This window comes from Miniopterus schreibersii (genome assembly GCF_964146895.1).
Source record: "Miniopterus schreibersii genome assembly, chromosome: 6".
Taxonomy (NCBI): domain Eukaryota; kingdom Metazoa; phylum Chordata; class Mammalia; order Chiroptera; family Miniopteridae; genus Miniopterus; species Miniopterus schreibersii.
The window spans coordinates 20,136,546-20,159,043 of NC_138107.1; the positions used below are offsets into that span (position 1 = coordinate 20,136,546).

The following is a 22,498-nucleotide window of genomic DNA, read 5'->3' on the forward strand; positions in this document are numbered from 1 at the left end:
AAGATTATACCTATCATTGCAAGGAGCAAAAGAATGCATCATAATGTACTCCCAGAGAGATGGGCTGCAGGTTCAAATTGACTAACCCTCAGCTATAATGACAGGTGTTAGAGAATTTCTCTCTGTGCCAGGTGTAGAAAGTTAGAATCTATATGCCACATTCTCTAGAAGTAGCATTCTTTCCATGAAATTACTCCAGACATTTCAGAAAAATCACTCAGAAAGTTACTTATACAACCCACTTAAAAATATGAATTGTAGACCAGCTCTAATTTAACTGTGGCCCACTGCTTTTCACCTTGTCTTGACTTGGCCAAGGCTACTCCATCCTACTCTGTCAGTGACCAATCCATCCTACTTAAGAGAACGAGCACTGGCATATGGAGCGAACCATCTGGAATTTCTGTGCTCGATGGGAGGCTGATGGGGGAACAGATCTGGAAAGAGACTCCAAAAAGAATTAATGAGTACCAGATGTAATTAAAGACTGCTCCCCCCCCCCCCCCAAAGGACCTCAGGACCAGCCATGGACTGATGCCTCTTGGTTCCGAATTACACTATCTTTCCACTTGTTCATCCATCAAGCACTAAACATCCCACAAAATGATTTTAGTATTGTTTTTGGAAAACTGTTTTGTTTTGTTTACAGAAAGGGTGGTATTTTGACAATTAGAAAGATAAAACTTTAGAAATAAAATCTCAAAAGTTAACAGTAAGGAGGAATCACCTGACTGTCCTCATGTATCAAATGCAACAACAAAAACAACAACAGAGAGGCTTTAGTCTTTATAATTGCATTATCTATCCTTAAGACCAGAAAGCCTGAGCCAAACCTAAAAGTAGATATCTCTGACAGAGGGCTAGGGCTTCCTTTGTATCAGGAATAGTCTGACTCCCATAGTTACAAAGCATTCCACATAACTTCAGCACTAGATTTAAACTCAAATTTTTCCCCAGCAAAATCAGGGAATCAAGGTCACTATTGTGCGGCATTCCAAGGGTCTGACACTTGTCTAAATCCTGTAGAAATGAGATCAAGGGCAAAGGGCACAGATCTTGGGAGTAATGATGGGGTCACATGAACAGGCATAACTTAGGGCAGGCAGATCCACTGCTTGTATGGTGTTCACTGTATCAGGCCCCATAACTTAGGAGGTGAAGACAGTTGCCACTACAACCCTGCTATTGTCAGGAACACAGCCCGCACCAACTCTTGACTTAGCTCAGACTTCTGAGGGACAGTGGTGGCAAGGGCAGAGCAGGACATGCAAGGACTATTTGTAGACTTGTTATATTCCATTATGTGCCTTTCATGATAAACTGGTTTGTTTCTACATTTAGTCTTGGCCCTAATACTTTTCCACTAATACGTGAACCAAAAGTAAGTTTTAATGGCATTAGCAATTTAAAATGTTTCTATTGTGGAAATTATGCATGTCTTTATGTGATTGGAAAACACACACAGAAAGCAAGACCCAATCTTGCTTTTTTTAAAAAAAGAATAAGCTTAGCTCTAAAGTAACTACTCTAACTAGATATTTACAATAATAGTAGGTGGTGTTTGTTTGTTTGTTTCCGTTATCAGTCTCGTTTAACTTTTGGCGAGTTGAACAATTTATCCAAATAGTCTATCACAATTTACGAGAAGGACTGGCATATCCAAAAAGAGAACTCCTGAAAAACAATGGAGGTTCCCATACACAAATCATTCACAGGTATGAAAGGTTTGCATGACTGCAAATTAGTGCTAAGTAGACTAACTGGCAGAGTTGATGGTATTTGTTTATCAAGGATTCATTCTCTAGTAGAAAAGGCACAACAAAGAAGTGCTGGAAGATAAGCATGCATTCTTTCCAGAACCACAGCCCGTCAGGAGCGCTCCCTTCACAGCCGCCTTCTCAGCAGATGCATGCAAGGCGGCGCTTTATTCTAATCGGCCTCTGTTTTTGTTCTTTTTTCAACCTGATCTTAAAAATAGGCAGAAGAGGCAGTTTTCAAAGTGCCCAGAGGCACATGATTCAAGACTGAATGAAGAAAACCTTGAAGAAAAACCAGCTGCCTGCCTGGTGTGTGTGTGTGCATGTGTGTGCATGTGTGTGCATGTGTGCACGTGTAGAAGAGGGTGAGGGAGGAAGGGGGTGAAGGAAAAAAGCACTCTTCATCCTCACCTTATGGGAAGAGTACAGTTTAAATTCTAGATAATAAATTGTCATCCCACTCCCCACATACACTCTCTCTGTGTGTTTTCCAATCACATAGAGACATGCATAATTTCCATAACAGAAACATTTTAAATTATGATATTTTAATTGATCAATAAAACATTTAACATACAGTGTTTATCTCTTCCTCTAGTCTATACCATCTGTTCTTCAAAAATATTTGAATCTATTTAATAGGAAGGTCTTTAAGTAAAATTCCCAACTATATCCGATCAATCCTCTGAATCCCAAATTCTGAAAGGAAGAGACCAGAAGGTGCTGCTGTTTTCATAAAAATAGAAAAGAACCTGTGCCTCCTTTCATTCCAGCCTCTCTTTGTTCTGTTTTCTAATCTTGAGATGGTATTACATTATGCTGCTGGAAGGAAGAAGTAGACCTGTGTCTTTTTTAGTATTTGCCTCTGACACTCACCCAAATAACCAAAAGCAAAGGCGATATTTTAAAGTAAGGAAGACAGTATCTGTTCCCTCCTTCCTTCTAGTGCCCATCCATCTAGGAGAACCCAGTGCCCTCATTTGCTCCTAACTCCCTAGTGCCCAGAATCCCACTGATGCCTCACCTACCTACGCTCCACATAGGGCCAGGGTCTACGTAGTTCTACAGTTCCAGTTGCTTCTCAACTGTGTCCCCATTCTCCCCAGGCTGCATTCACTGATACCTGACAAATAAAGAATTCGTGTAGGGCAAACCCACTAGCTAATACTCTTATTACTATTTGCCCAAGAAGCAGTTCAGTGCAATAGAATGCTCACCAATTAGAATTCCGACAAATCTAAGTTTGAATCCCAAATAAGACACTCTTTGAGAAAATTAGTTAGCTTCTCTGGTTTTCTGTTCCCTAAGTGCAAAATAAGAGAAATAATACTTCATGAAGGTGATACTAAAAATTTGGTGCAATACCACATAAAAAGTACTGCAGTGCCTGGCACCTAAGAAGCGTAGAAGAGCTCTGGAGTCAGACTATTGGGTCTAAATCTTGTCTTTCTACCAATGAGCTTTATGATCCCCAAGTCCCAGTTTCTTCAGCTGATCAGGAAGGGTAGTGCTGCCTCACAAGGTGGTTATAAGGATAACAAAATAAATTCCCCTAACATGTTTATGATGGAGCCTGATATAAAGTGTTCAATTAATTGACATTTTGAAAAGCTACACATCAAGAAGCAAATACACACATAAAAAAAACAAACCCAAAACAATGTAATCCTAACTGAGAATAGCAGTTATTCAAAGAAGGGCAAGAAGAAAGGGTTAAAAGATTCTTTGCTATTTTGCTTTGTATATCTTTATATTATTTTAGACAAGAAAGATCTCAGGTATTCTTCAAACATTTTAAAACAGAATAAAGTTCCAAAAACCTGGTGTTAATTGTAAGGATGCCCCATAGTGGATGAAATTGGATGTATAAGGCAAGTGAGGAAAGCAATAACCTTCCTTCATCCAGGGACAAAGCATCATGAAAGAAAGTGTGGGCAGCAGGAATGAGACAGGTCCGGATTCAAATCCTGGCTCAGTCTTTACTGGCTGTGTGACCTGGAGAGTGTTACTCTACGCCAACGTTTTTCAACGTCATGGCCCATGGACGCTCTATTTCAGTACAAACTGCAGAATGGTTTCAAAATGCAGACCACTAGTGTTTTAAAGTCATCTCAATTTATTCTTATGCACCTGCTAAAGTTTAAGAACTTCTCTCAATTTCAGTTTTCATGTTTCAGTTCAGAAACATGGTGCCAGTGTCATAGCATTTTTATGAAACTTCAGTGAGGTAAAATAAAAATTAACACAATGCCTGACACATAAAAAAGAACAGGATTCATATTATCTTATTATACTGATAGGCATATTAGTAGTAGTAACGCTACTGTTAAGGCCATAGTGTAATCACTGTTCCTATTATTAAATGAAGAATCTAACTGTGCTCAATGTGCCACGTCAAAAAATGAAATTTGAATAACTGTGCTATTTTCTACATCACTTCTTGCTGCTACTACTATTTCATGGCCTTCAGATTTTAACCCAGCCTCTCTGATCAACAGTATTCAAATAATCTGGGATCTTGAAAAGGCAAGTTCAGCACTTGGTACTAAAAGTCTGGCATGGTCCTTATTAATGCGATGTGATTTGTGCTTGCCTGTGATGGGTCATCATGGAATTAGGATGGGAAAAGTGAAGATACTAAAATAGTGGAGTTTATAAAAATCGTGGTTAAGTTTTCCTCTGAGTAAGGATTTAAACTGAGCATGGTGTGGCAAAAACTGTGTTCTCAATATCTTCTATTTTCTGACTACCCACCAGTCTCTCCCTTCTCTTCGTTATCTGAAAATCCTTGGGATGAAGCTACATGTCCCTTTGGTCCTAGTGCTCCTTTTCCCTGGGAGGAGGGAGTGGGGTGGGGGGGAGTGTGGGTGGTATAGGGTCTGGTGCACATTTCTTACACTGCTTTTGGGAAGAGTCTCAACCATAGTTAATGTATAAAAGTTGTGATTTTCATGCAAACTGCTGCTTTCCCAGAAAGATGCAAAAGTCCTCTTTAGCAGTTTAAAATCCTTTAACTCTTTCCTTCCCTTTCCACTTGAACTACAGGGTCAGCTTGCTCTGCCCAAAGCCTTGTCTGGAGTGATACTTCCAGATGAATACAATAATTTAAAGAGTGTTGGAAGCCTTTTTAATTCATTCAGACTCATAAGATATTAAATACACACCAAGTGACACTCTAGGAGCCTAAAAGGCTTACTGCACCTTTCCTGCTCCTTCAGTTACAAATAATGTCCTCGCCAGTGCCATGATTTAGGCCTTAACTCTTACAAATAGCAAAACCTGGCCCCCTCGCAGTAGCCAATGTCACAGCTCTAAGCAGACACCAATATTTTCTCATTTACGCTCTTCCTTTTATTGTTTCCCAAAAAAAGAAAACAAACAAAAACAGGTGCATCCACACTATGCAAATGAGAAAGGGTAACCTGTGAAACAATTTCACAGCAAACAGAAGATCCTCAAGCTGCTCGCTAGCTAAAACCGCAGGAGGTGTACCAACCCTGGATGCTGAGCCATGGGAGGCCTGGGGCTGGGAAGGCAGTAAATCCCCGGAGAGCTCTAAACTCCTGATTGGTAAGCCGCACCAGGCCCAGCCATTCCTCAGGTGCTGAGCCACAGGAGGCCCATCAACTGCTCAGGTGGAAGGTGCAGGGAGGAGGGAGGAGGCAAGCTGTGTGGAAGAGTAGCTTGAATGCAAGGCCACCAGCTCACCAGGGGAGAAGGGAAATGAGAGGCACCGCCTGGGAGTGCTAGAGTTCAGAGAACTCCATTAAGGGAAAGAATGAGCCCGCTCTCTCTTGCATAGAGTATCTTCTTACCTGTGGGAGTCCCAACTCACAGAGTAAGTTTCTGGCCCAAGGATTCTAAAGAAGTGCTGGTGTTGAATGATTCCCAGGCCACCAGAGCTCCCCAACAAAATCAGCACCTGCTGGTCAGTTGCTAAGATTCTTAGGGACTCAGCATCCTCCACCCCTCCCTTGTTTGCAGAGATTCTCAGCATACCTGACACCTCTCCCTTTGGTTTCCGAAATCCCCAGGCTCACTGCAGCAGGGACGTGGGGCAGTACCTGCATCACGCTTTCATTCACCCACCGGGCACTCACTGGGTATCTGCAACCTGCCAAATCCTGTGCTTTCCACTGGGGATATAAAAAGCCAGATAAAGTATGGCCTCTGCCCTCAAGGTGATATCAAAGTAAATAATAATTACAGAATAAAGGTAGAGAATAGAAAAATACCCAAGGTGTTGCAGGAACACAGGGGAAGGGAAATGACATCAAATGGAATTCAGGGACACTTTCTAGGAGAGGTGACACTAAACTGAGTGTTGAAGGATGGAAAGGAGTAACTAGAAGAGAGTGTTAGGATGGGAGAGGGGAGAGGAACAGGGAGAGTTGGGGCAAGTTATCATTAGGCAGAGAGAATAGAAACTCTGAATGACTGGGAAGGAGCAATAGTTGATTCCATCCAAGAGCAGTAAGTAGAACAGTAAGTGAGACTGGGGAATGAGACGAGATGCACAGGAAGGTGGTGGACAGTGAGGCCAGATCACAAAGGACTCTGTGGTCCAAACTAAGGAGTCTGAGATTTATCCTGAAAGCGTTGGGAAGCCCCTGAAATATTTTACAATATTGATACATAAGACCAAGGCCTTAGGAAAATTAAAACTTGCTGCTGTTGCATGTAAGGATTTTCAGGTTTACATAAAGGTTAACCTATTTTCAAATTAAAATATGTTACTGAAGTCAGTTTTCTAATTTTATATTTTGTCACTTAATTTAAACAACTTGTATAAGCCATATACATATAGAATGATATGTACCATATATAGCATGTATTTTATTAGCAAATGCTTTTGTAGGAGACTTATTATAGTTAATAAATACTGATATGGTATTAAAATTCAAATGAATGACAAACAGTTCTGCTCTGGATGAGTATAATTTTAATCATATATTCTCAATGTTATTTACTTATAAATTTACTGATAAATTACATATACACACCACAATACTAATGTAATAAATACATAATAAAACACAGGCAAAAAACACTTTCAAAGGATTGGCTAGAAATAAATAAAAATAAAGGTTCTAGTATTCTTTATCTGCTCCTCAGTGGGTTATCTTTCATACCCCAATGGGTTATCTTTCATTTTGGAAGCCATTGGATTAGACATCTTACAAACACCTAGACCCACCTCTCCTACATTCTTAAATACATGCATGCAGAGAAAGATCAATATGCCAAATCAACCAAATTTAAAAAAGAAAACCAGAGGCTAGAGAGCAATCAAGGATTGTGATGACATAACATGCTCAAGCCCAGTACTTGCTGTGTAGCTGATGCGAGAAGAAGCCAATAGATCATGACTTGACTACCGACACCCATCCCTCAGCTCCGGGGGTCCCTATGAGAGTTAAGGATAACAAGGTCTTGATCCCCTTTAGGACATGAGAGAAGCAGCTGGGGAAGCTGGAGTAGTGCAGGCAGGATATTTCAGCTGAGGAGTGGCGGGGAGCCGTGGGACTTCCAGGATAGCCTCTGCATTACCAGAACTCGGGGGATCAGAAACTGAATTGCATTTCTAGGAGCCAATTGTCCAGTGGTCCCCCGGGAGGGTTTAGGAGTCAGCAATCGGGGAACTGCTGTATATCCGAGGTACGTGTCTGCATTTAAGACTTGTTAAGCTTAAATCCTATTTCTAAGATTTGTGCCATCGTGGGACCCTGCCCATTTCCCTTTCCACAGGATTTTCGTAAAAACTGCCCCTGTGGTGAGGATTGGAGTTACAAACACCTGAACCTGTGGGAGGAAACTCTGCTCTAGACACTCATTCCCCTAGATCTCTCAGAAAGAAAGTGCTTCTATACTTTAGCTCCTGCCCTACAGTGGGCTAAGGGGACAGGGAGGAGGCCTGGTCTGTCAGCAAGAATGCTCTGACTCAGAACTAGAGCCAGGTCCCCAGAGCAACCACCCCAAGGCATCTGGCCTCACTATGCCAACAATAACCATTCCTGCTGATCTATCACAGGTCCAGCAATTACACCATCAATAGGAATGGAAGAGAGGAGCTGGGATTTAATTAGCTTTCCATTCAATGCACCATTCATATATTCATTCATTCACCCACTCACCCACTCACTTATTTAACAAATATGCAAAGAGCATCTACTCTGTTCTGAGGCTACACTGAACACTGGGAGCATAGAGATGAGAGGATCCCTTTGGTACCAGTAACGTGCTAGAAGCCAGCAGTGTGATGCCTGCCATGTGCACTGCTGAGCGCATCCCGGCCAGGCCTGGCACCGTGCAGTAAGCTCACCACCTTTGTGCCAACACTCTGCTTGGGCTTTACAGACACCATCTCCCCACTGCGAAGTGCAGTCGGTGTGGTTAGCCCGTTGCTGTTAAACCAGACAAAACCCCAGCTCAATCTAGGTAAGAGCAATCTTTTTTATCTAGACACTCAATTGCCATCAGGTGATGCTATCATGTAAATAAAGTGAGGCAAACAGATGGCTTCAGAAGGGATTCAGGGCGTGCAAAGCATCACTGATGTTACAGTGAGGAAAAGCGAGGAGATGCTGTTAGACACAGAGCAGGCCCTGGAGAGCACAGCAGCCTGACAGCAGAGTCCTGGTCGAAATAATGTGCACCTCCCAAAAAGCAGTCACACATGACTGACAGTGTTTTGTTAATCAAGTGCTATTAATTTCCAAATATGGTGATACACCTCTAAGAAACATATTCCTACCTTTCTCTTGAAACATATTTTACGATGGTGTTATCTGTGCATATCACCAGGCCCCTTTATATCACATGTTTACGTAGGGATCCTGTAATGAACTAGAGAAGCTCAGGAATGTGTAGGTTTGGATTTGAATCTTTGCTGTCTCTGTGATCTCTGGGCTCTTACCTGGCCCTCCTTTTTTGGCCCCAATTTCCTCAGCTGGAAAATAAAAGATAGCTGTGGCAGGGACCATTAGTTGCCTCTCAGTGTTTGTTCTCTCTTTTCCTTAGTAACAAGAAATTCAATTTTTAGCTGAATATATTGGCACCCAGCCAAAAGACTACATTTCCCAGCCTCCTTTCCAGTTAGATATGGACATTCAGCTAAGTTTTGCCCAATAAAAGGCAAGGAGACCTGTGATGTGGGACTTACAGGAAGAATCCTTTCTGTTCCCTGCTGCCTAGAATGTGGTTGCAGTGGCTTGAGCTCCAGCACACATAGTGGACCAGGGTGACTTTGGACCAGAGTGACTTTGGGAATGGAAACAGCACATGGTGGTACAAAGAGATGAATGGACTCCAAGTCCCTGACACCATAGAACGGACTTCTTTTATATAAGAGAGAATATAAACTTCTGTTTTTTAGGTCTTTGTTATTCACAGAAGATCTAATCTTACCTAATACAACAGGATGCCTAACCTCATGGTATGGTTGTAAGAATGAGACTATGGGGGGAGGCAGGAGAGGGTAAAGGGGGGATAAATGGTAATGGAAAGAGACATAACTTGGGATGGTGAACACAATACAATATACAGGTTCTGTGGTATAGAACTGTATACCTTCAACTTATATAATTTTATTAACCAATGTCCCCCCAATAAATTCAATATTTTAAAAAAGAAAGGAAGGAAGGAACACAGATTAATTTGAAAGCCTAGTTTGGGAAGTAAGAATGAAGAAAGACAGCTTTTGCTGAATGCTCTGGAAAGTATACTGTGCAATAAATTGTTAGGCATAAAAAAAAAAAAAAAAGAATAAGACTAAGTGTGAGAATACTTTGTGCTCAGAGTGTTTCCCAAAACCCTGACATCATGAGCTTCTCTGTGAATAAAAGAATTTCCATGGTCAAATGTCCCTGAGGAACAATCCATACTGAATCCCCCTCTGGAAAGTACGCCATGCATATTATCACAGGAAAGGCTTTGCAAAGACCAGATGCAAAGAAACTTATTTATCTGTGTTTAGTCCAAAATGTCCCAAACTCATTTGACTTTGTTATCTTACTTCCAAGTGATACTTATAAAGAGCTGGTTTCATTGGAAACAGTCTGAGAAATTCTGGGTAAATTTATTATTAGTTAATATCTAAATGGTGGTTTCTGCCTTACAACATGGTTTATCTAACTGAATCCATTTCCATTCCAGTCTGGACCCTCATAGTATATGCTTTCATAACTCTCTAAATTTTTTCTACAGCACATTTGTTAATTTTACTAGTTTATAATTATATTTGTGATTACATGTATGTCTCCCTTACTAGGCAGTAAATTCCAGGTAGGCACTGGAATTGTTTTGCTCACTGTTTTACCCCAACATGGGGCAAAGTGTCTGGCATATAATAAATCATGTGCCCAGTAGTTGTTCAATTTATGCATGATTTCTGCTTTAATAGCAGGTGCATTGTGCAAATGGCAGTGATGAAACAAAGGTCAATCAATTTTTGAAGAGAAGAGACAAAGCTCACTTTGAGGAGGAGTCTTAATCCCATGTAGATTCCTCATAAACTGAATGTTGGAATGCCCCTTCTAAGAGAGCATCATTTAATACACACAAAAACTCCTGAGTAATGTTGACCTAAAGATAAAATAGGAGATTTCTCATGTGTTTACAAATAACCAAAAAAATCTCAGAGATGTCAGCAAGGCCCCATTACAGGCATACTTTGGAGATATTTCGGATTTGGTTCCAGACCATTGCAATAAAGAAGCTAGCAGTTCAACAAAGTGAGTCCCAATCTTTTTGCTGGTGGTGGGTAAAGCAATATCAGTGAAGTGCAATAAAACATAGCACAATAAAACAAGCTCAACTGGCCTGGAAGTTGATGTTGGCTACTAGCTAAAGCTTATCTGTGGATGGTGTGAAAATGTGGTTTCTCCATGTGATTTGAGATTCCTGTAGCCTGAGGGCTCTGTTCCAAAGAGAATATTCCAATAGCAAGTAAGACATCCAAGTCAATACTTTCAACAAAAACAAACAAACAAACAAACAAACAAACAAAGATTTTCCTATGCAAAGGTTTTTATGACCTAGTCCTGGAAATCCCAGCACATTACTTCTACTACATTCTATGGTCAAGCAAGTCACTAAGACACCAGCCCAGATTCAAAGAAAGGAGAGCAATCCCCACACTTTTCCAGGGGGAGAAACAGCCTACATTTACAGGGAAGAAAAAAATTTATAGCAGCACTGTCTGAAAAATATCTACAGCATCATTTAAACTATGATAGTAATTAGAACCAGCACTACACAGTGTTGTTTAATGCTCTAATAAAGCAGATATATATTATTATATCACAAAGTGATTTTTAATATTTTGATAGTTGCATCAAAGTACGGGTTCCTCTTATAGTCCTATTTTATTTATGTACTTAAAAACTGTGAGAGTGGATCTAGGCTTCACCAGACTGCCACAGGGAACCAAGGCAAATGAGAAGTTAAGAGCCCCTGGATTTATGTAAAAGTGTGGTGACTAAAGGGGTGACAATGAGCCACCTATTCTATTCTGCCCCTGCTAGTCAGGCTGCACCTCTGATCACCTGCTTACTGAGCAAACTTCCCATCTTTAAAGCTCTGTCTACAAAGAGATTCAGCTCCCTCCAGAAAGCATAACCAACTCAAGAAATGGCAACTATATCTAAAACAATAATTGGGAAATCATATATTATTTAATTCTACATTCCAAAAATACCTACATAGAAAACAGACCATAAAGTATAGAAAAAATTAAATACGTAATTCAATTATAGCAAGTGCAAATGCCCAGCTCTATGTTAAGGGCCCCAAGAGCACCTGTTCCTTACTTAGCTCATACTTCCCCGGCCCCAACCAGGAGGGCAAAATACATATGCAATCACTCAGTTTCCCTTCTTTTGTAAGAAATGCCTGTGTCTCCTCAAAAAATATTAATTCTATCAGACAAATTTCTTGAGGGAAGGAAACTAGGTAAAATATAAGTTTATGCATTTAAAGCAAGGAAATTTTTCATTAATTCTCAGAAAATTTGTAACAGTTCACATCATAGAATCTGGGATTGGTAAGAACTTAAAAGTGATTTCTTAGTAGGATGACTAACTCATCCTGGTGTGCCATAGACTTTCTAGGCTTTTATTACTAAAAGCCCTGTGTTCCAGGAAACCCTTCAGTCCTGGATAAACAAGAGTAGCTGGTCCCTCTATTTACCAATGATTTTAATAAAGAGATTAGTTCCTAATATCATCATCCCAAAAATAAATATCAATGGATGCTGGTTTCAGTATTTCAAAGTTGAAAGGAATTAACCAATGTACTCTGATAGACTATTGCTGCTTATTTTAAATAGGACCTTCAATTCTTACCTCCAAAACGGAACTCATTGTAAGAATTACATGCAATCCTCTAAATCTTTTTTTTTAATATATATTATGCTGCTTTATATTTTTGTAATGTTGTATTTCTTTAGGAAATGACAGGGATATCTTGGATAATATAGCCTCTTCTATTTTCCCAAACTGATTGAGCTGTACAAAGTGACCAGTTCCGTTGGGATTAACCTATCATACGAGCCTCTGTATTTAGAACACTGGGCAGCATTCTAACCAGACAGTGACCGGGGACAACCTGGCTGCCACTCTAGAAGCGCTGCTGTCTCATCAGGGAGTAATTGCTTTTAATTTGAACAACAATTCGGGAACCCCACACGGGTTTTCCTAGAGATCCAATGCAGAAGTGTGGAACTGGAAGACAAGGCAAGCATTGCATTTTGCATTTGATTTGTAGGAGCCTCCAGAGAGTACACAGCTTATTCTCAGACAATTTCTAAATTACCGTCTCCCTAGGCCTTCTTGGAACATTTACTGTCAGCCACAGCCACCGTCTTGGTTTGGCTCCTTTCCTAATTCTCCTGGTTTCGTGGTAGCTCCTCCTCTGGTTTCTCTTCCTGCCACTTGTCCCCCAAGGTGCTCTCTCCTACCGTCTCCTCTCCCTGTATCTCTGTGATGGTTCTCATGTTGGCTGTAAACTGGGTCAATCCCGGAGGCCTCCTTAGTCCACTGTGCTGAGGATTACCAAATCCAAATGCAGGCTCCTAGCTGGCCCCCCTCCAAAACCCTGCTCCACACCTCTTGTTACCATCTAAGCATCAGCACAGGGATGTCTATCGTGGAATTTATCAGCCCCTCGTTCAACCTATTGCCTCCCCTGCAGCCTCTGTTTCCACAGGTGGCACTCCTGCCATTCACTGAGGCATGAAACGTTCTGAGTCATCTTTTCAACCTCATTCTTTTTACTCTCTACAATTAATAACATGCCAGCCCTGGCCAGTTTGGCTGTGGTTAGAGCGTCGGCCTGTGGACTGAAGGGTCCCAGGTTCGATTCTGACAGAGGGCACGTACTTCGGTTGCAGGCTTGGTCCCCAGCCCCAGTCAGGGCGCAAGCGGAAGGCAACCAGTCGCTGTGTCTCTCTCACATTGATGTTTTGCTCTCTCTCTCCCTCTTTATCTCTCTCCCTTCCACTCTCTCTGAAAAGCAATGGAAAAAAAATATCCTTGGGTGATGATAAAAAAAAAAGAAAAAAAAAGAAAAAAGAAACAATTAATAAAATGCCACATCCTGCCTATTCTGGTTTCCTGTCAAGTTTATGATACATATTTACATTTTTCCACAGTAACCACCAATGCATCTACTGCTACTATGAAGCTGGCAGTTTATACTGTTAAAGACAAAGTACAATTAAAAGTCCTGAGGAAAATAATGCATAGTTCCTTTAAAAAGTAGTTTTAAACTGTGCATGAAAGTTTGCAAGGGTTATGTGGGAGAAAGAAGTTGTTATAGCAGCAAAGAAGCCACACCTATTGCGCCTGAAGAACAGCACCATAGGTGTTTTATGTGCACACTTGTTAGGCTCCTCTAGGGGTTATCACACAGGTGCCCAGAAGGGTCACACTTCTGGAGTCAGAAATCTGTAAAGTTAGAAAGGTGATGATCCTCTAGGTGGGCCTAAGTACCAAAATAAACCCTGGGTCTCTTACATATTTCACACTTGCCAATATCCGCCCCCAACCCAAATTATGATCTGCGAATCCTGGGGAAATATGTCCCCTCCTAGAAAATGACTATGATACTAATGGACCATGACAATGAGTGTTTCTCAGGTGAGTGATGACAGAAAAGGATTTGGAAAACCACTGAATTAGAGTAAACTCTAATTAGTTCCAGCAAGTTAGCAAGCCATAAAAAGTGTCAGGGCCAACATGACTCTTGGTCTCAAGAGAAGAGCCTAAGTGAGTTCTAATTAGCCCAGAAACAAACACCATGATTGAGTCAAGCAGAGACTGACAAATTGAGATTCGAGAAAGGGTATCGACTTATTTTAACATATTTTAAAAATTATGTTCCTTTTGTCATTTATAGAAGATAAAAATCTCTGCTCTTACTTTAATTGAAACAATTTTTATGGATAAAATATATATAATTATAAAAATACTCTTTTAAAAACAGTTTCAACTCTTGGTTACCCACTCTGGCAAGGCTACTTTGCTGCAGGCCTTGATCAGTGGTTAGGGTATACTGCTATTAATTTATAAGAAGCCATCTGAATCATGGTCATTGCAACTAGAAGGAACTTTCTAACCTCCAAGCGTGTCTTGCAAACGTAATCCTATTTCAGGGACATAATTCTAAAGCAATAAATCAATAGTATTCCTTCTTATATAGTTTAGGAGGCAATTTGCAACGCTGAGCTGAGAACAAGGAGATAAATTCTGTTCTTATTCATGGTATGAAACATAATCAAATTCTGGGGAATAATATTAATGCATTTCATAGCATTTTACAAATTCTAAAACACTTGCATTGCCTTAGCTCGTTTTAGTGGGGCTAGATAGCCATGAAGTTCTCTACCTGCTGTGTATCTATCTTTTTACAACTATATTAATATTTACTTAATACAAATAAATATATGTGTATAAAAACATTCCAAAATAAAACAACCAAATTACTAGGTGATCATTCAACTCATCAAAGGACTCCACATTGCAAAGGATTTTGCACTTAAATTGCTTTAAATAGTGAGCTTGTATAGCAGCATCTTTGCAGCCTGTAGAAATGCCTGTTCCATGGAGCCTGAGATTCTGATTTTTCCTTCTTGTGGGAAGGACATGGCCCTAACACCCTTTACCATTAAGCTAAGTTCACAGACATCTATGTTCTCCTCTAAGAAACTGCCTAAAAGGGAGGAGATTTATATAGTATCTAAAGATCCTTTGATCTTTGGTTTTAGATTTTCTTTTTATTTGTTTATTTTTATTTGATAATAATGCTGATTAAAGTTTGTGTCAAAAGTACCTCTTAAAAATCATATTTGTCTGTTCTTTCCAATAAATTATTTTTAAAAAGCTTTCCCATGTATATTCTAAATAAGATTAAAGAAAACTTTGACTGTTGTTTCCTGAAAGAAACAAAACTGCTCAAAATATTTGTGCTCCATTCCTCCCCTCAACCCACCACACTCTTTTCTCCCAAGAAGGGGCTTCTGGTCACGGATGGAGAGATTTGGGCAGCCAAACACTGTCATCCATCCCATTTCAGAGTGAGCAATACCAGACTGGGGCCTCAGTTATGTTTGGAGGGTTTAAGAATCCCATTTCCAGGCAGTTAAGAGGCAATACAGTACCACCAAGCATTATCGGTACTAAAGAATATAGAAACTGAAATCCTTTGACCAGCCTGTCTCCTGGTGCTCTTCAATTTCTGACTCATGTAAGCCAACGGAATCTAACGCCTGCCCAGAGAGGGGAGACAGAACAAATTCACCAGGCCCTGAAACACTCAAAACTTTTGAATTGTCAAGCACATCTGCTCTTAATTACACGTGTGCACACACACTCACACACATAAACATGTACATAGCGGTAGATTAGAGACAGCTGCAAGCTCTTTGCTGTCCTTCCCATTGAGAGTGGAGCCTAACTCTCCTCCCTTGTCTCTGAGCTGGCGTTAGTGCCCTGCTTGACCAAGACAGTGTGATGGTCACGATATTCTGATGCAGCTAATGCTGGCCCAGAAGGCACGCAGCGTTGGCCCAAGTCTCTTGGACGGCTCACTCTTGGGATCCCTTAGGCTCTTTCTTCTTGGAACCCAGCTACCACACTGTGAGAACGCCCAAGAAGACCCACCAAGAAGCCCACGTGGAGAGCAACGGAGGCCTCTTAGCTGACTTCCTGACGGAGCTCCCAGCAAAAACCAGCGTCAACTACAGTCCCGGGACTGAACTGTCTTAGACCCTGCAGCCAAGTCGAGCCCTTAGATGACTGCCACCCAGCCACCGCCTGACTGCAATGCATGGAAGGCCTCAATAAGAATGCCCCAGCCTAGCCTTACCTCACATAATTGTGAACAAAATAAAATGCATGTATGTTTTAAGCTGCTAAGTGTCTAGGGGGTTGTTACGTAGTGATAGATTTCTAGAACACACACACCAACAGTCACCATTCTGATGTTATGCATCATACAAAGAACCCCGGTAACTCAAGCTTAAACTTCTCCCCATCCCAATTGCTAGTGATCCAGAATAAATAGGGTAATGGTTTATATGGCTTTTTCGGTCCCATTTAAATGGGATAACACAAAAATTTTGAAAACTACTTAAGCTACAGAGAGAACACTAATGTTTGCAACACTTGGTTTCTAATTGATGTTGCAGACTTAAATTTCTGCCTTATGTGTATTTTATCCTAAATTAGTTATAATCTCAGGCTTTAATAAAGCTAATAATGCTACAGTTGTGGAAATTTCTTCCCCAAAATATTACTTCCTGATTTATGATCATCTTTCCTTATATCACCAACTTTAAGGCTTTGAAACTTCATAAGGAAAGTGTTAAATATTGCCATCTTCGAACATCACATGACTTTGAGAACCTCTCTGCTATTTAAAGTACCCGAGTATTGAAAATCAGAACAAACAGAAGAACTATTATGAAAGAAAAACAGGGTTCTCCCATTCATCTTCAAATGAGGATAGTTCAAAGTAATACAGAAAATGGAACACAGAGAATTCTAACACACACACACACACACACACACACACATGCACAAACATGCTGGAGGCTATATGATATCATATCTGCACCCTTCGAAACAGAATGCTATCATTTGGAATCATAACACATTTTCCTTTCATTAGTCCGGCCTGTGTGAAAAGGGTGTCATTCTGTTATGGCTGATACTCTTTCAGAGAGAGCCCTGGAAACAGCTCACACAAACCCTCTTAGACCAGTCAGGGCAACACAGAAAGTACAAGCTAGCAGGGTCATTTTGCCCATTGACCAGCTATTTTGGAAAAGGTTTGAGGGTTTCAAACTTGAGAAACTTGTTCCCACTTTATAAGATGACCCGAATGTGTTTAGATCATTTCTCCCAATATTTAGGAGGGAAAGACAATCAGACATCCTTGTTTGTGCGAAGCTCAGTTATCATAAACTGAACTACAAGAGCAAATTCTTCCTGATTACCTCAGCTTACTCCATATAATTCCACCGAGAAGAATTTACAGCTCTTTCGAAATCCTATGTCTATAAAGACAGAACGCCTCAAAGGAAAATGGTGCCATACTTAAGATAGTGATGTCTTTTATTAGTACAGTTAAGTCCTATTTTTATGGAATAGGATGGGTCTGAGGTCATTCCATAAAATTGATTTCCCAGAAAATGGAAATAGGCAATTTACACTAAGAATTTTATTGAAAAATTATGCTATTCTATTTGAATAATGATGGGGATGTTCTACACATTTCCTTTATTAATGAATTAAAATACACAAAACACCATAAAATTATATTAGAGGTTCAAAAGTATCACTTAAATCTTCTTTACCAGTCACTTTCATTTTATAAAATCAGCAGTTCCATTAAAATCGTATTATGTAAAAATGGATTTTTACTGTAATAATAGTTATTACCTATTTAGCTCCCAAAGATGTTGTGAAAATTAAATAATAAGCCATTGGAAAGCAAATACAAGGTGTTGCTAATAACAGAGGCCAAGAGGGGCAGCCAGATGGAAAAATGAAGGAACAGAGCACCTGATACATTAAAAATCGCAGCTTTCATCCATAATTCCATTACTACCAACACTCTGTGCGGTGGTCATGTGTGCTGACATTATCTCACTCAATCTTCTCAACATTATAATATATTAATTTTAGCCCTCCTGTTATAGATGGTCAGAAAGGTTTAAAATTTTTTCAATGTCACCCAGTTGGTAAATGTCAGAATCCAAATGGGAACCCAGGGCCATCCTAGTGGACAGCCCTCCCTTATCTCCTGAAGCATCACTACCTCCCCAATATGCCCTGGTGCCTCATTCTGTCCCTCAGGCTCTCAGCCCATCTTTCAGGGTCCACGTCACATGCCTCTCTTCTACTTGAGTAAGACACTGTGATTCTAAACACTTCTATTTTGAGAATAGATATTTGTTATATTATGTATTGTGTGTTTTATAAACCCAGCTTGGATCAGTAGCTGTTCTGAGGTCACAGCTGTATCTGACTTGCCTTTGGAGCCTCAGGTCAGGAGCACCTGGTTCAGTGCCTTGAATACAGCGAGTGTTCAGTAAATGTTGGTTAAACTGAATTGGAAAGCAGTGTTAACTTAAATTACAGCTACATTTGCTACCAGATGCACAGCAAGTGCTTTTTACCAATGGCTCATTACAATAGATATTTCTCTGGGAAGTTTCTCCAGTTTTTCCACGTGTGTGCACCTAATGGGGATGTGGTAAGATCAGATTTCTCGAGGAGAGTAAATAATAAAGTTATCTTCATTTTAACTCAGCATGAAGGGAACAGTGCAAACAGCCAGCAGAGAAGTATGAATTCAGTATAAAGTGTAGTCTGATTTGAATGAAAAAGAACAGGCAGGATGGTGAGTTTTTAAAATAATATGATAAAGAATTAGGGCATTGGACTTAAACTGTCTGACTTCCTGCCCCAGCCTCTTTACTGACTAGCTGGATGAAACTTGGGCAAGCTACATAATCTCTCTGTGTCCAGATTTCTCATCTATAAGATGAAGATGATAACAGCATCCCTCACATAAAGTAGTTGTGAGAATTAACTGAGAAAATCCATGTAGAACACATGACACAGTGCATGGCACACACCAAGCGCTCAAGTTATACTGGCTGCTATCACCATCACAAAAATCTTAGCTATTAGGAATCTGTTCAAAGGAGGAGACGTTATTTTCCCCAGACCTGTAAAATCTTATAGTTGTACTGTGTCAAACTCAAAGATTTATTTCTGGTATTAAATTATGGATGACGGCGTTGATGTGTGCACTTCCTTCAAGCCATACTTACTGAATGTCTGTTTCGTGCCAGACTTGTGTGAACAAATGTACTTAATTCAAAGAAGGCTAGGAATGGAAGAAACCAGGAGAGCCAGGGAAAGGTTAAGAATGCACACCACAAGTAGAAAGAGGGGGCAAATTAAACCCAAAGGTCCATCAGAGGTCAAAATATCAAGGTTTGCGAAAAATCAGAAGAGGAAACAGCCAGAACAGCTCCTATGTTAGGCCCCAAACTGAACAGAACAGTGAATTAAAACGCTGGCCACTATAAGATGAGTTCAAAGACGGCTTATTAGAGGAGAGCAGCAACAGGAAAAGAGTAAGGACTTCATTTATTATATATTACATGTCTGCTTTCATTCACTTAACTTTACATCTGAAAGCTACAAATAAACAACAATAATTGTTTTGAAAATCATTTCTCTGGTTCTCACAATAACACTAAAAGACCAATTAAAGATACTTTATACATCCAATGCCTATGCCCTCCCCCCCCCTTTTCCCAAAGCACTGATCTGTGCTACTTAAGAGCAATTTCACGTGGAATTCAGGTCCATCTTACAAGCTGACCATGAGGGAGAGGGTGAAGATGCGGAATGCCCGGGGCCCAGGCCGCCAGGGCACGCGGATACAGGCAACTGCGATGCCAAGCAAGATCGCTGAGATCGCTCCTCACTCAGCGTAAAGGTCCCAGTGGAAATTAAAAGCTTGGCAACCTTCAAAAGCTTCTCTTGCTTCCTGCTCTGGGTGGGAGAAACAGCTTGCTCAGTGCGAAAAACCATAGCCCAGGGCCAATCCGCTGACCAGACTCATCAAAGAGATGGCTGGGACAGAACAGACCTTTCCTTCTCTATAGGAATGCCCATGAGCTTGTTTGTTCAAAAAGTTACTTCCTCCCTGCACGGGGAGAGGGGGAAGACAGGGGAGCTGGATGATGATGGTGATGATGATGATAATAATAATAATAGTTCCAGTTCCTATTGACCAGCCCACTCCCTCCGGCCCCTCATCTCTCTGTGCAGTTCCAGGCACACCACCATCGCCAGAAGGTAGTCAGTATGTTTTTGTTGTTGTTTCCTCTCTGTTTTATTTTATTATTTCATTTTATTTTATTTTGCTGCCTTCATTTTTCATCATTAATAAAGCAAACACAGCGACTCTCTTTTGTTTGCTCTCAGCCCTTCTAGAGGAAGAACACACCTGATGGGTTAAGAATACAGACTTGGCCCGGCCGGGCGGGGCTCAGCGGCTGAGCGTCGGCCTAGGATCCAGGCGATCGGGGTTCGATTCCCAGTCAGGGCACATGCCCGGGTGCGGGATCGATCAATGACTTTCTCATCATTGATGTTTCTAATCTCTCTCTCCCTCTCCCTTCCTCTCTCTGAAATCAATAAAGATGTATTTGAAAAAAAAAAAAAGGATACGGACTTGGAGTAAGACAGTCTGAGTTAAAATTCTGACTCTGCTGATCTGCAAACTGTGTGACGCTGAGCAATTTTTTAACTGCCCCAGGCCTCTGTTTCTGTCACTAAGAGTGGGGATAATGATGTTACTTATATCACAGAGTTATTGTGAGGATTAAATTAGTTAATATGTGGGGAATAATTCCCACCATGTGGTTAGCTGTCAACAAATGTTTAATATTATCATTATTATTACTTCACAGATGACCAGATGCCCCTCTCCCAGTACTGATCTTCCTCTATTCAATATTAACTCTAGTTCAAATCAAACCATACATGTAATTTGGTCTTTTAGGGGAAATATATTTGTTCTATGAAAAATAGTTTCTTCTTAGGCTGGAGAGATTTTTCTGGGAGTTTCAAAAACTCTTTCTCAAAAAAAAAAGAACTTTGTAAGTATGGGGGGGTGTTTCAGTATATCTGAGGAGTTAGCTTTCTCTTATATGTTTGCAAACAGGGAGAAAGTTGATGATAGATGATAGATGATAGATAGATAGATGATAGATAGATGATTAGATAGATAGGTAGATACATAGATAGATGATGATGATAGATAGATGATAGATAGATAGATGATAGATAGATAGATGATAGATAGATAGATGATAGATAGATAGATGATAGATAGATAGATAGATAGATAGATAGATAGATAGATAGATAGATAGATAGATAGATGATAGATAGATAGATAGATGATAGATAGATAGATGATAGATAGATAGATAGATAGATAGATAGATAGATAGATAGATAGATAGAGAGATGATAGATAGATGATAGATAGATAGATGATAGATAGATGATTAGATAGATAGGTAGATACATAGATAGATGATGATGATAGATAGATGATAGATAGATAGATGATAGATAGATAGATGATAGATAGATAGATAGATAGATAGATAATAGATAGATAGATAGATAGATAGATAGATAGATAGATAGATAGATAGATAGATGATAGATAGATAGATAGATGATAGATAGATAGATAGATGATAGATAGATAGATGATAGATAGATAGATAGATAGATAGATAGATAGATGATAGATAGATAGATAGATAGATAGATAGATAGATAGATAGATAGATAGATAGATAGATAGATGATGATAGATAGATAGATAGATGATAGATAGATAGATAGATAGATAGATAGATAGATAGATAGATAGATAGATTGATAGATGATAGATGATAGATAGATTGATAGATAGATAGATAGATGATAGATGATAGATAGATAGATAGATAGATGATAGATAGATAGATAGATAGATAGATAGATAGATAGATAGATAGATAGATAGATAGATAGATAGATAGATGATAGGTAGATAGATGATAGATAGATAGATAGATAGATAGATAGATAGATAGATAGATTGATAGATGATAGATGATAGATAGATTGATAGATAGATAGATAGATGATAGATGATAGATAGATAGATAGATAGATAGATAGATAGATAGATAGATAGATAGATAGATGATAGATAGATGATAGATAGATAGATAGATAGATAGATAGATAGATAGATAGATAGATATGTGATAGATAGATGATAAGTAGATAGATTTTCTATTTTATTTATCTGCTCCTTTTCTAGCACCTTTGGGAAATTATGGTAACAGAAGAGCTTATTTGTCATTTTTTCCTGTCCTATCTGTAAAAGCTTCACACAGCAAAAGATTAACAGCCAGTTTTTAAATTGTTTCTTTCCATATACTCTGTCTTTCAAACATAAGCTGTAAATCTGTTCTCTAACACATAAAAAAATTATCTAGTTAGTTGATAATTGTAAGTCCTCTTGGCATTGTGACTACTTATTCCACCTTTAATGAAGGTAGGTTGAGCTATTTTATCTGGATTTCACTTATAAGTGCCTACTTATTTCCACATTCTTTACTGTGTTGTACAATAAATTTAAATGAC

The 22,498-nt window shown here is 39.7% G+C and overlaps 1 protein-coding gene across 1 annotated transcript in view; it reads right to left on the reverse strand.

Annotated features, from left to right (window-relative positions):
• The window catches only part of PKHD1 (PKHD1 ciliary IPT domain containing fibrocystin/polyductin), a 386,375-nt gene that overhangs the window by 148,732 nt on the left and 215,145 nt on the right, over positions 1–22,498 (reverse strand). The gene's annotated exons all lie outside the window — the stretch shown is intronic.